This window comes from Ambystoma mexicanum, chromosome 2q (genome assembly GCF_040938575.1).
Source record: "Ambystoma mexicanum isolate Mex_15411 chromosome 2q, UKY_AmexF1_1, whole genome shotgun sequence".
NCBI classification, from domain to species: Eukaryota; Metazoa; Chordata; class Amphibia; order Caudata; family Ambystomatidae; genus Ambystoma; species Ambystoma mexicanum.
Window position 1 is genome coordinate 1,236,175,527 of NC_090924.1, and position 15,780 is coordinate 1,236,191,306.

Sequence of the window (15,780 nt, forward strand, 5' to 3'; positions counted from 1 at the left end):
ACCTATAGTCCCCATTGTCCCTTTCCCATTGGCAGCATTCTGAAGAAGGTAGCGTGTGGCATGTGCGGTTCCCCAAGTATGGCGAGGGCCGTGCCCCAATAAAGCAGAAACAGTCCTTCTTCCCTTTCCATTATCTTCTTTCCAGCACACCCTCATTGGGTACTGTTAAATAGTCACACACACATCCACCAATCACATTGAAGAGCTCTCCATATAACACTATTAGGTCTGTACAATAGTCCTCTTTGTACACACCACACCCATAAACGTTGTTGCGCAATCTCTTAGCTTCCACAGTCCCATTTCCATGGTTGCCATCTGCAAAAGCCCCGGATGTGGCTTTCATGCTGTGTGCGGGCATAGGGGAATACATTGCAACAAATGTAGGGGATTTCATCTGTAGAGGTGGCTCTGAAAAGAGCTTTTTTTAGGTGCTTCTGAGAAACACCTTTATTTTCAATTGGTATAGGTTTTTCTGCTTTCTTCTCCTCCTCACATTCTTACAGTAAACTTTTCAACGCCTCCTGTAGATGTCCAAACAAAAGAGCATCACCAATGCTGGTCAAAGGAATGCCATCTCCATGGAAAAACTCAGCATTTTGAGAATTAATGATGTCATTGTTGCAGAATAACATCCCACGAGCAGACAAAAAAATCACATGCTTCGGTTGATGGGACCCCTTCCAGCCTCTGGATGGGAACAACATACATTAGGATAGTCCCATACTCTTCTTGGTGGTATGGCTGAGAAAACCACCTGGGCAGTGGGACAAAAACCTCTTCACTGTGTTCAGCAACCTCTTCAGTTGATGGAACAAACATAAACAAGGCATGTAACCCAAATGCATGCTGCCATAATGCACGATGAGAACATGGACAGTAGCAAAGTGCAAACATATCGCCAAAACTGTGAACATGGACAGCGCACCACAATTCGTCCACTCCTTAAAAAAACAAAATCATCATCAAAGTGTCTTTCCTGGGCATACTTGTGCAGATCTACCACAAAGGAATCACCCAATCACAGGATTACCGCCCCTTCCTGTGAACCGCACCCTCAGTACCTGATTGGATAATCCCCACAGTCCCATTTCCATTGGTCCGCCTGATGAGAAATACAGACTGTGGCATGTGTGCTTCCCAAAGTATCACAAGGGCCGTACCCCAGTAAAGCAGGACACGTCCTTCTTCCCTTTCCACTATTTTATGTCCAACACTACCTCATTGAGTACTGTTAAATAGTCACACACGCATCCACCAATCACATCAAAGACATCAGCATGTAATACTGTCAGTTCTGTACATGACTTCATATGTACTGTTAAAAATTCAGAGTGTAAGTGGCGTGTGATGCGAAAGCACCTCCACTAGAAAGTTCTGTAAAACTATCAGAGATTTCTGCATTCACATTCATCCACATGGCCACCCATCATTGCAAAGTACAGGTAGAAATATTTTCTGTACACTTGTTTTAAAACTCTGTTTTAAGTGCCTATGAGCAGGCTGTCTGCCACTGAATGTCCACAATGTACTTACAAGGCGTACTGTTCTTTCTCCCATCACCTACCATCTAGTGCCACTGCAATGGAATATGCTTTCAACGTTTTCATTTACCCATATTAGCCATTCTAATATCCAAACAGTAACTGTCTTCTTTCCTTGCGACAATGCTACAAATTTTGTTCCGCACTTAACCATCTCCTACAAAATTCATAAAAATATCGCACAAAAGCAGCATTCAATGTTTCTTAGCAATGTACAAGTACAAACAGTGTATGCATACAAACAGGATGCCTTCCCCTTACCTTGCACACTTCAACCATAGCCTTCTGCAGTTCTCTGTACAAATAGACCTTCTGCCACAGTTTTTGTGTACACACCACAACCAGAAACCTTACTGAGCGATGTGTTAGCCTCCACAGTCCCATTTCCATGTCTGCCATTCTGAAAAGGGCTATATGTGGCACATGTAATGCTGAAACTACTGCAGAATTTGCAGAGTTATCGTGCTAGGAATGGGAGGGGGTTAAAGAAATGTCAAACAGGGTAGGGGATTGGGTCTGTTGTGGTGGCTCTGAAAAGAATGTTCTTTTTGTTTCATGTTTTATTTACATGCTCGCAAACAACTTTTTTTTTCTCTTCATATAAGCTTCTGATTGCTTCTCCTCCTTACATTTTTACCGAATTCAGGTCAACGCTTCTTGCACAGTGTAAAAGAAAATGACATTGCCAATGGCGGTCAAATAAATGCCATTTCTATGGAACAACTGCATATTTTGCGACCTCATCATCTCATATTGGGTGGAGAACATCCCAGCAGTGAGCATACAATCACACATGCTTCTGTGTATAAGACACCTTCCGAGCTCTGGCTTGGGACAAATTACACCGGCATGGTCCCATACTCCTCTTGGTGCTATGCATAAAAAAGCGAGCTTGGCAGTGGGAAAAATCCGAATCACTGCATTCAGCAACTTCTTCAGATGACGGAGCAAATGTCCACACGACTTGTAACTCAGATATGGACTTCCATAATGCACCACCACAACATTAACGGTAGCCACAGATGCCACATATCTGCAAAGGTGAACCATCCCGCGGAAAGTCCACTCATAGAGACTGCCCCACAAAGCGTTCACTCCTTCCAACCCAAAATTATCAGCAAAGCCTCTTTGCACGGAACACCTGTGCAGATGTTGCACAGGTTCTATGTTCTTTCATCGCCGGAAATTTAAGAGCCTGCAATTTAAACGTGTACATAATTACGAAAATGTACACCACATTTTTTGGGGGGGTTTAACCCCACAAACAACCCCCCCCACCGATTTTTACCTGTTGCCTACCCCCAACCACTTATCTGCCCTTTCCACTCGCCTAAAGATTTTGATGTACATTTTCGTAATTATGTACACGTTTAAATTGCAGGCTCTTAAATTTCCGGCGATGAAATTTCACCTCTGCATTCAACATTATCATTTCTGTACAGCACTCCATATTTACCATTAAACGCTTCAAGTGCCCGTCGCGTGTGCTTCCAAAGCACCTCTAGTATAAACATCTGCAAAAGAAACCACGATTTCACCATCCAAAATCATCCGGAGCACCAGCCATCACGACTTTGGCCATGCACACAAGAGTTTAGGCCTTGCCCACACCCAGCACAACATAATGGAGCCATGCATGCGAACATGTGGCCAGATACCACAATCTACAAACGTTACATAGCCAGCGGCATCTCTACCCAACCCCAGCACCATAACACAGCGATGCACGGAAACATGCAACAGTTAGCAGAATCCACAAACATACCACAGCCTCCAGCACCACTACCCACTTCCATTCACTAGGTTTTGTGTCACTGCCAACCAAACCACAAAATCTTCACAACATTGGCCCTACTCCCACCAGTCTGTACAAACCAGAGTATCCAAGCACATAGAACATTCACTTCAACCCTACCTTATTCTATATTGACAGGTTTCCCAACGCTGCACCCAGTGTCCACACTGCAGGACTTGTCACTGCTTCAACTCCAGCCACACACCGAAAACTGTAGGATGTTCTAACAATGACCACACCCATGGAACCAACAACGTATGCAGGGCATCTCACTTCCGGTGCTCTATCAAGTCTAAAATGTGCTCCACAACCATTATTTACAGATCACCACCCTCTGACTGATGCAGAGTCCAATCTGCATTGCTGAGGTGGGTGTGGTCAGGACTTGGCTCTTGGGTGCATGGCCTATGGCCTACAGCCTTTGACCATGCACCCAAGAGTCTAGGCCTTGGACACACCCACCGCAATGTAATCCAACCATGCCTGTCAACATGTAACCAAGTACCACAATCCACAAATGTACCACAGCCACCGGCACACCTACCCAACCTCTGCACCATAATACAGCTATACATGGAAACATGCAACAGTTAGCAGAATCTACAAACATAACACAGCTTCTGGCACACCTACCCACTTTCATTCACATACTATGCTGTTACTGCCAACTGAACCAAAACATTGTTCACAACAGTGGCCCTGCTCCAAACATTCAGTGCACAAAACCAATGCTTCACAGTGCAGTACAGTAGTCAGCACTCCGCGCGATGGACACTACCCAAGCCCATAAAATATGCAGTTCAACCCTATCCACTTCTATGCACACACTATTAGAACATTGCACCCAGTTGACACACTGCAGTATCCAAGTACATAGAAGATGCACTTGAATCCTACCCTCTTCTATACTGACAGTATTCCAACACTACACCCTGGGCACACTGCATGACTTGTCACTGCACCATCTTCAGCCATACACCTAAAACTGTAGGATGTTCTAACAATGACCACACCCATGGAACCAACAATCTACGCATGTCAGCTCACTTCTGATGCTCCCATCGAACCAACAATGTATGCAATGCTGACAAACCACACACACAAGACAACAATGTCAAACCTATTTGCAACCAGGACCCATAGTTGCTGGTGCAAGGCCTCCAGTCATGCATGGAAGGCGCTTCGGGCTTACCTCAAGCAACACAACATAGCACACGCTATGTTACGATGTTTATGTCATGTGCAATGCACTCCGGTCCTGCAATTGAGCTGCCACCAGTCACCACAGTAAGAGGTTGCGGCATGAGCTACCGTGCAGTAACGAATGCTGCCTGCATTGCCCATACATGTAGTCACCTGTGGATGGACCCGCAAACTGGTGCAGTATGCACGGATACTGCAGAAACACCACCATCTTCTTCCACCTAATACCATATCTCAGATGAACCACTTCTCACTCCCACCCTTTCCATCCCTTCTTCCCACCACCACATGGCATAACGTTTGTTTTCCAGGCCCTTTCGGCACTGCACTGTCCTCCGATACAACATGGCGGCGTTTCCCAAAAATGTCGATTCACAGCACGCTTCCCTCCATCCAACCACCGGCCGTGTCCAATGTTCGCCGGCATCACGACATACTGCAAGCCAATGACACTTTTGTCCATGGAGGGAACAGGGAAATGGGCCTGCAGAGCGGAGCCAGATATCACTAATTTGTTTAGATGTACATTTCAGTTCTTTGCAACAAAAGTAGTGGTCAGATTTCCAACCAAGCCCCTGCTCCTGCCACAAATTTGAATAAAATCCGTGCAGCCGTTTGGCCTGTAGGCGTGCGCAAAGTTTTTTCCAATTCAGTTTATGGAAAAAAAAAAAAATTTGGGACCCCCCTATAACTTTGCGCACCCTCCATGAAACCTCTCCCAGCTTTCCCTATAAATTCAGAGCGGGCCATATACTTTTTTTGGCAAAGTTTGGTAAGGATTGGTGCAGGGGGACCAAAGGTATAAGCTGCCCAAAAAGTGGTCTTCCTATGAGTTTAGCCACTTAACCATAAATAGACGCCCGCTGCCGCGGGACGTGTAATGTAGTCAGACCGGGAGGATAGCTCAGGGGCAACTCGTTTGTCTTGGAAGCCCTACAACACTTAGCAACACTGGTTCGCACTGGTCCCCGGTATTGAGTGCGTTATAAAAGAGCAATTATAAATAAAAAAATATATAAATGATGTATTGGCTTTTATGTTGTTCAAATCTAACCAGGACGGCGATGGGATGCCATAATAAGATGCAATACCATAAATTAAATTAGAAGCATATAACATTTGGATGCAGTGAGAATCAGAGAGGATACGGAGATTAACCCCTTAAGTGCCAAAGGACATAGAGGTTAGGTAGGAGAGAATGTATCCAGTATAGGTCGAGTAAATTGTGCATATGTTCGGATGCTCACGCTATATTTCAGGGACTTTTGCACAACCTGAACTTCTTAATTGCACAGTTTAAGCTTCTTCTTCGGATGGTGGTCACTCGATAAAATGTAAGGAGATAAAAACAGTACAAAAACCTACACATAACTTTAAAATACATCGGCTTCAGGAAAAAGTATGCAAGGAATTTAGTCTCCGCACGGTCTGTGTATAATAAGTGGGACCCAATATAAGTAAGATTAAAAGACACACAGTTTGATTAAAAGATGTGTTGTTTCACGGCTTCCTCACACAGTCTAACGTTTTTCACATGTACAGTAACAGCTTTAGACTGTGTGGGAAATGTGTGATAAAATACATCCTTTTTTCAAACCGTGTGTCTTTAAATCGTACCTTTTGGAATTTCTCTATAATACCATCAATGTTTTTTTTCATACTGGTTGACACTTATTAGAGGTGTTGTGATTAAGTGTTTGGACACATTACATGCAAAACATTGCTTGACTAATGCGGCCCTACTGGCAGTGTAATGTGCTGTTTCCCTAATTGTGAAAGTATGTGTGTTTCTTCTACGAAATATATTCCCTTCACTGCTTCAACCAGTCTTGCTACTACCTAACACTTATATTCTGGTGCCTCTACCGTGCCGACCAATGGCAGCAAACATTTCCACATTGTCCTTTGACGTGAAGACTACATGTACTTCCTGAACGTTCTGTCCTCTCCCCAAAGACTCATTCAGTCATCTCAACATTGCCTGAGTCTGGTTGGATTCCCTAATGCCTTCGTCTGCATACCTGCTTGGATTGCTATCTTGACTTGATTCTGGACCTCTGCCAAGCATCCCGTTCCTCTTGGTGCTGCTTCCGTGTTCTTGAATCCTAAAAAATAAACCATCCCAGAGTGGAAACCTTTTCTCCTTGGGCTCCTACTTGTTCCATTGGGTAGCCCCTTGCTCATGTTTGCAGCTACCTTTTGCACCCCATTGTCAACTCTCTAGGACGGGCAACTCTCATCTATAGACTCATGAACTCTGTTTGGAAGTGACCAATACCCTTGGGTTTAGGGTAATAGTTAGCGTCCTTAAAGTAATTTGGGCTGTGTAATTGGGAGATACTAGTTCAATAAGTCGGGAGATATACTAGCATTGCTCCTTTACTTCTCAGCCGATGTTCCGAGGTGTGTTTCACTCACTTTGCTCTGACACTCTGAGTAGATTAGCCCTTGAAGGGCACGCAGCGGGTGGAAGCACCAGTAGTGCTGACCATCTTGGAGCCTGATAAGTAAACTCAAGAAACTAATACAATTTGCCTCCTGGACATCCTAACTGCTTCCCTCATCAATGTAATTAAAACACTGTTTCCTCTGCATTTTCCGAGTCTATAAATTATTCCATGGACTGGCTCCTCCCTACCTGGTAAACTCAATCACTTGACACCCAAAGCTTTTCCTTGTTCTCTGCAAACCCCTCAAATTCTTTGTTCCCCACACTTCCTGTGGTGCCTTCTGTTTGCAATCCTTTACCTCGTTTCCATCCTACCACTGGAATGCCCAACCCTAGTAGATTAAGAGTTCTACCACGTTGTTGGTCTTCAAGATCACGAATAAGCAGTCCCTCCTATATCTAGAAGGTGTACACGAGACTCACATTAACATTATCCCCTGATGATCTTCGACCTTGTTGCTTATTGTGAAACCTCTGTAAGTGACTGCACCATATGACTGAAATGCGTTTCATACTGTCTACATTTTGGCCGTTATTTTCAATGCGGTGAAGTACTAAATGAAGGCGTAAAAGTAATCAAAATGCGTTTGTGCCACGGTCTGATATTCATGCCGGTGTCAAATAAACGGATTCCTTGGAATCCGCCTCCATTTAACACCTGCAGGTGAATTCCATAGGCATCCATTGGTGAATGCTGTCTGCAAAGTTTAATTTTCAAGTAGAATCTATGTTTTACAAGACAGAAATCAGACAGATGACAAATGGATGCAATAATACAGTGGACGGTTCCACCACACAGTGTATAGAGCTGAGAAGTGGACTTGCATCAGTTTGCTCAGAGGCGGAGCAGTGGGTTGTTCATGCAAGTACAGCAATTGTTGGGGTGACTGAACAGAACAAGTCCTTCTTACACACCAGCAAGACTGAAATGCAAAGTTTATTAAAGAATTTAAATGAAAGCTGCAGTTCATCGGTTGCAAGTATCACCGACCAAGTAAACAAGCAGAGGGATGCGGAAGAGAGTGCGCTTACCACACTAGTTGACCAGGTTGTGGATGATAAGGAGATGCTTGTGGATCAGAAACTGGAGCTCAGTGAACAAGCACAGATGGGATTAAGGAAAGTGTTTACATTTTTGCAAGAGGAGCTTAAAAATGATATTCCCACAGGTGCAACGCCACAAAGGAAGGACTACTCTTATCCATCTTCGCTTGTTAAAACCAAGCCCCGTGATTTGCTGCTTGAAGGTTTTCTGAAACAACAAGAATTGCAACCCATGCTTTGTTTTGACGCCAGCGTTGTCGCAGAAGCTGTTGATCAGGACTCCTTGGAAGAAGAGCCAGTTGCTTTAACTGATGACAGCGTCATTTTAGAGAAATCCTGTCCAGATGTAAATGTTACTTGTCAAGAGAGTGGAGGTGTTCCCCTTTTTCCAGCACAAAAAAGGCCAGAAAAGAGAGAAGGAAAACAAGGCGAACACAACGCTTCTGGAAAAATAGAAAATGGTTCCGAGCAACTCCTTCCAAGATCGAAATTACCATTAAGAATACAGAACTAAAACTTGGCTGCTGTACAGTTTCTTGTCTTTGTCTACTTCTCTATCGTTTTTAAATGTGTACGTCTTGTTGGTAATGTGGCCCATTTGTCATTGTTGGATCATTTTAAAGTGTTTTCATATATATATATTTACAATTTTCAAGGTATTTAAAGAAAATATATTAACTATTAACCCTAATTAACTTTTTATGGTCAATAAAAATGTCTTATATACCTTGAAAAAAAAAAAAAAAAAAAAAAAAACAAGACAGAGTAAAACTGAACAGTAAAGAGGATTTTGCCTGGTTTTACTCATGAGTTTACCAATCCAACTTACAAAGGTTGAAACCCGCATGACATTTGTCCATCTTTTAAAATGATTCCCTTCATATTCCATATTATGTCCTGGCAGAGTGATGTGGCACTCCCTTTTTAACCAATTCCTGGCCCATATAAGACAGTATGGTTTGTAAATTTCATAAGGCCTGGAAATTGTCCAATTAGGAGAAGCTGTGTCATTCCCCTAGTGTACAGTAACATAGCTGTCACTGCTGCACTCACATGATGAGAGGTAGCACCACGCTGCGAGTCCTGCTGCCTGTACTGCTCCCCTCATGGCTCTCTGTGTGGCAGTCCCTTCAGTGATCAAAAGGGACTGCAGTGCCGAGAGCCCTGAGGTTAGTGGCACATGTCTACTCCCCTGGGCCGCACCTGAAAAACATGGCCCGGCATCTTTTTATTAACACCCGCTGCCACCTTGGCAGGATGCACCCAGCACCGCCCTGGCTCCTTTCTAAGTCCTGCCCTCCTTATCAGGTTGTTAAATGGTTGCTCCTCCCGAAAGTGTGTTTTTGTAAATTTGGTGTAAATCAGTCCAGTAGTTCTTTTTAAAACAATCTAAAAGTAGGTAAAATAAAATTACTGATATCTGGATACGGTCCGTGGACTTACTTCCCTGTTCGGTTCAGAGATGGGCATCCGATTAGCCTAGAGGGTGAAGTGATGTCCGCGGACATCGGACGCACCCACCGATTGGATGGGGAAAAGCATGAAGTGCGTCAGATTTTTGGAAACACCCACCATGTTGGATTCGCAGACAGTGCCCAGTGTCCGCGAACATCGCGATAAAAACATAAAAAACACAACATTGCACGTGTCAAACATATCAAACATGATGAGGGATATGGCCATAAACTGGAGTTTTTCATCGCCAAAGTCTGCAAACAGTCCAGATGTTAGGGTACAGTCCTGTGATGTTCACGAACACTTTAGATGCTCTGAGAAATCTATGCCTATTTTTACATTACAGGGTTGGTGAAAAGCAGTTTTTGGATGGCTTATAACTTTGGTGCCACTCAATGAAACTGCATGGAATTTTGGAATTGTATTTTACACCTGATTCTGAATGGGTCTGGAAAGTGTGGTGCTGTTTTGTCAAGATGGAACAAAATTAGAGGGGGTCCAAAAATATTGTAAAGGATTATAAATGTGGTGCCATTTGACGAATCTGTACAAATGTTTGCAAAACGAATTTAGATCTAGATATAAATGTTTTTGCAAAGTTTGGTGGGATTTTGTGAAGTGGTGCTAAATTAGAGGGGGATCTGAGCATTTTTAGATGGCTTATAACTTTGTTGCTGTTTGACGAATGTGGACATTCTTTCTTTTGTTGTTTTTTCATTTTTTTTCTTTTTTTGCAGGAGAGGATATAACGAAAGGTGGGGAGAGAAATAAGGGATGAGGCACCAACCACTATTATGGAGGGGCAGGTGGACAGCAGAAGATGTTGTGCATGTGTTACTTCTAAGATAGTGGGCAGTGTTTCTGATGCTCATTGATAACAGCTTCAATAGTACTTCAAAATGTCTCCCGCCTGCAGAATGATGTGTTGCAGCATATACAGAGGACTGTTGTCTTCGAAAGACATGGATCAACAGCCTCTTTTATTGCCTGCAAAGTGGCTGGTGGGATTTTGTATCCCACAGAAGTAGGCTTTATGCTCACGATATTGGTTGAGGAAGATGAGGTGGAGGAAGACAGCCTACTACTTTCTAAGAAAGGAACAACCTTTCTGAGAGCATTGCGGTGGTTGGAGTTGGTGTGGCGGCCATGGAGCGGTTCCATAGGAGCACTGTCCAGGTAGTCCACGACTGAGTACAACGATGAACTCAGTGCATTTCACTTTGGTAGCTTTAGCCTTTGGTACATTCCCAACAGGGATGAAGAACTGCCACACCCATGATTCTCACTGAGTGCTAGAGGTAAGCACTTCCTCTACCTCATCTTCGTGGTCGTCTTCATTGTATTTGGAAGTACAGTACTTTATTGTTGTGTAAGTCCTCCAGCTAGTGGTGTTGGTGGCTCCTGGGGAGGAGGGATGGCAATAGCTGATTCCATTTTTAAGATAAATATTCTTCCAAGAATGTGCTTTGTACTAGATTGTTAATGGATAACGAGTAAGGATAGCTGTGGAGCTGTGCAAGGGTACACTTTGATCTTGAAAGTTCCTAGATTAGTAGAAAGTTCAGTCCGGAACTGTCCCCGAAGCACGGACCTGATCGTTCGTGAACATAATGCCGCGTGGGAGTGCATGGTCACGTGACACTGTTCGGAAGGTGCGCAATGACGTCAGACGGATGCAAAAACAGTGGGAAAAGTTGCAAAACGTGTATACAAGTGTTTAAAATTATGCTGGAAGGTGGGATATGATAGAGTTTAAAGGTGAAACTTTGTAAATTACACAAAAATATTGCTATATTGGGGTAACTATGATATTAGTAAATTGTAGGAAATTAGCATGCACTGGTAAAAACCCATGAAATTCACTTTAAAACATTTTGTTAAAGGTATGTTATGCTTAAATTGAACTAATAAAAACCTATGAAATTCACTGAAAAATGTTGTTAAAGGGTTGTTACGGTTACAAATAAAACCGTAAAACCTCAGAAATTCTCCAGTAATGGTAAACTAACCAACCATAATTCGAGCCACCACTGTGCACTGCTAAGGCTAACTCCCAGCACATTATATTGGCACATTTTTCTTCCCTTTCAAATTTATTCCAATTTCAAATAACTTTACCACAAAAACAGTCCCAGGTGGACATGGCCACTTTAACCCTATGTGTTGTCCCTCGTGGTCTTGGCCAGTAGCCATATTGTCCGGATCATGACCCTATTCCATGACCCGGACAATCTGGCCACTGCCCATGGCCACAGGCTACACCTCAGTCACCGAAGATATATAACTATTTTTTGTACCTACATTATGAAACTTGTCAAAAAATAAAACATGGGCACATTTGCAAAATGTATGCACATACAATTGTCATGTAACCTAGCCCCCACTTGACAAAATCCATTCAGACTTTACGAAAACATGTATATCTAGATCGATAATCTTTTTGCAAACCTTTGTGTAGATTTGTCAAAAGGCACCACATTTATAAGCCTTCACAATATTTTGAAACCCCCCCTCTAATTTTGCCCCCTCTTGACAGAATCCCACCAAACTTTGCAAAAACATGTATATCTAGATCTATTATCAGTTTGCCAAATTAAGTGTAGATTCGTCAAAATGGCACCTCATTTATAAGCCTTTACATTATTTTGGGACCCCCTCTAATTTTGCCCCCTCTTGACAGAATCCCACCAAGCTTTGCAAACTCATTCGGAATCAGGTAAGGAATATAATTGCAGTTTCATTGAGTGGTGCCAAAGTTATATGCCATCCAAAAACTGCCCCCAAACTTCTGAAGTATCCCCGAACTTCCCAGGACTGTTCGCGAACATCCGAACTGTTTGTGGACTTTCTCTGCAAAAAAACACCCTTTTATTGCTTCTTGCAGCCATATCCCATCCCATCCACATCACCCCTCACCTCCCCAGAGATTATTTGATAAGTTTGACAAGTGGAATGTTGTCTTTTTTAATATGTTTTTACCCCGATGTCCACGGACACGGCTGCAAATCCAAGATAGCGGGCATTTCCAAAAATCTGAAGCACTTCATGCTTTTCACCATCCAATCAGTGGGCGCGTCCGATGTCCGCGGACACCACGTTGCCCTCTAAGCGAATCGGAGTCCTGTCAGCGGACCGAACATGGAAGTATGTCCGCACAGCGGACATAGATATCACACATTTTTTTAGACCTGCAGAACTACTGGACGGATTTCTACCAAATTTACAAAAGCACACTTTCGGGACCAAACCGCCGCTCTTGCCACACATTTGGTGAAAATCCATCCAGCGGTTTGGGCTGTAGGCGTGAGCAAAGTTTTTTCTCCATTCAGTCTATGGGAAAAGAAGACATTTTGGGACTCCCCCTTATAACTTTACTCTCCCTTGACCAAACCTCACCAAACTTTGTAGAGTGGGCCATATACACTTTTTTGCAAAGTTTGGTGAGGCTTCGTCCACGGGGAGCAAAGTTATAAGCCGCCCAAAAAGTGCTCTTCCTATGGGTTTAGCAACTTAAACGTAACTACATGGCCGCTACAGCAGGCCATGTAATATATAGCGAGGGGGAGGGGGAGAGGAGAGCGCTAGATCTGTGTATAATATTGCAGGTACAGCTAGTGAGCTTGAATCCACATTCTTCTACTCTTCTTAATGAAAGGGATTCAGCTCATCAGCTTAAACTAAGACATGTTCATAGAAACTTGTTTCACTCTTCTTTTAATGCCATGTTCTTTTCCGGTTCAGTTCTGATGAGCTGAAACGATCATGTCCAGCTCATCTAAAGGAAGACTTGCAGATGATTGCTCTGCCTACATCGAGACACAGGCCTCAGTCACTATTCAGGAACGTTTCACGGATCCACCTCTACAAAAGTCTGCATCTGTGAGAGGGCAGAGTTCTTCTTTATTTTGAGTTTATTTCTCAAATGTAGACCTGATGGAAATCTTTTGATGCTAATAAAAAATATTAAAGAGCGTTTCGTCTATTGAATGTTCTCTCCTTAATCCCCCATACAGCAAAATGTATGCTGCATGCACTTAACTGCATTCTTGCAAATTATTTTATAAATTAGCTCAGCGGTTCATTTTTCAGTCTCATATTGTTCTCTCTTCCCTTTTGACTTAATCCTAAAATGACCCAGTCACTCTTCTCTAATTATGCAGCAGGCCACATTGGACTGCGGCTTATAAAGAAGAAGGAGGTTTTCCGACATGATCCCATGCTGTGCAATTCACTATTGTACTTCTAGCAGCCTTGAAGTTGTGAGCTGTACTAGAGCCAGCATTTCCCTGTGATTTGATAGTTGTTCCTCAATAGCGATAGAGCGGGTGCACATAAGCATTTTCCTTCTGTGAGTGGTGAAATAGCTGCACATGTATGCCTGCAATGTAGTCCTGAGCAATGTTTGATTTTTGGGGTGCCCCGTTTATGTTGTACTGTGTGAACTATTAGTTTGAATGGATTTAAAATGCTGTCCATCTCTCTAATTTGTGTTAAATTGCTTTGTTGTGTTATGTTCAGGGAATGCATTAAGTGCAAGCAATATCCTCCACCAATTTGGCCTCTCGCCTCCAATATGGGAAATCTCCTACACTAAAGGGCTCATGTTTTAAAGCATGCTAATTTTCAAGGAGTTGACGCCAAAAGTGTGCAATAGGGTGCACTCCAGTCCCCCTCGACGCAATTAGGATTGTTTGTTCTATGAAGAAGACACAGTGCACAGAATTCCAAGCAGATCCAAGTTTCTATGAATGAAAACTTGAACGCCTTCCTCCGTGCACTTGCATGGCAGAAGGTGTTTGTTTGGTGTGCTAGGGAATTTGCATGAGTACCTATGGAATCTTTAAGCTTTTTAGAAAGTGCCAAATGCTAGGGGAATCATGTATCATCCTTCTACACATAGATTTTACTCCTCATTTAGCACTCTGGGTGATTGGGAGGAACAGTGAGAAGAAATCAACTTAACCTACTCAAGAAATGCATATGGTTTCTCAGCTTTCAGGCACTGTACTGGTGTGAATGGTCTCCCATGCGGCTGATCGCTACTTTACCATTACCTGGAATACTGGTTCCTCCTCTGCATCTCCCTCTGGCAGTGGTCCACAAATGTCTATTATGTGTGTACTCCTCTTCACACTGTACACATCTGCTCTTGGAAAACTCATTTATTCTTTTGGCTTTCCATATCTTTTTGCCATTTGTATTAAAAAGTTCTTCTCCTCCCCTCTTCCTGCCTCATCTCTGAGATGTCCTCTTCCATCATGCTCAACTCCTCAAAACCTGTTGTGATCTTTTTCCTGGCTTCTTCCATCTGCTTTACCTTTCCATCTGGACCTCCTTACTAGAATCCCCAAATCCATTTCATGATGGGGGCTGCTTTGACACTGACATGGACCTCTAGTACTCATCTTCAGTCCATTGACTGCCGATCCTGACCTCTGGTAGAGCCATAAAATACGATCCCATCTCACCATCCACAGTGATGAACCACTCATTGCCACACAAACCTTAAGGATTACTGCATCAACCTGCTTGTAGGACTCTCTCTCTCTACTCCAGGACCCCGCTTCCAAATTGACATGGACTCCGGTTCCTGGTCTTCCAGTGGGGTGGAGTTAGGACACCCAGGGTCCGAGCTGTAGGCTAAATCTTTATCAGCAGGGTTAAGTGGAATGGTGGGATAAAGCTAAATGGCCTTGGCAGCATCCAAAAGATACAAGTCTGCAGTCTTTTGATTGGATGCAAGTATGAGGACTACAACAATTTGCACACAGTCATCATATTTGGAGTTCCCAAATTGAGAGGTGGGATCAAAGAAGTACTTGGGTCTTGCATTGCCATTGGTGCAGATTCATGGAGGTTTGTTGATGGCTGGCATGATACACCATCATTTCGGCAGAGTGGCATGACTGATTTGTTAGGGGATTGCGATGACTGATTGCAGACGGTACAGGTTTAGTCTATTGAAACCTTCTTTTTGTCAACATGTTCGGGTAGTTTCTGGGGTGATTCTACACAATGTTGTGGTGGCTTTACATGGCTATGATCAATAGGTGCCTCCAAGAGACAGGACTTTGTAGTGGAGGTGAGGGAGTATTATGAAGCCGCATGGCGGAGTTGGACTGACTTACTATCCTAACAAACCAATGCCCACTTCTAACTCTGAGGGAGGGCTCCACAGACACAGATAACATATTGGAACATTACAGTGGAACACTCTGAGTGGGAGCGCCATGACTGGCACACCTTTCATGATACAGGCAACCAGATGTTCTTGGGTCAGCAACTAACCC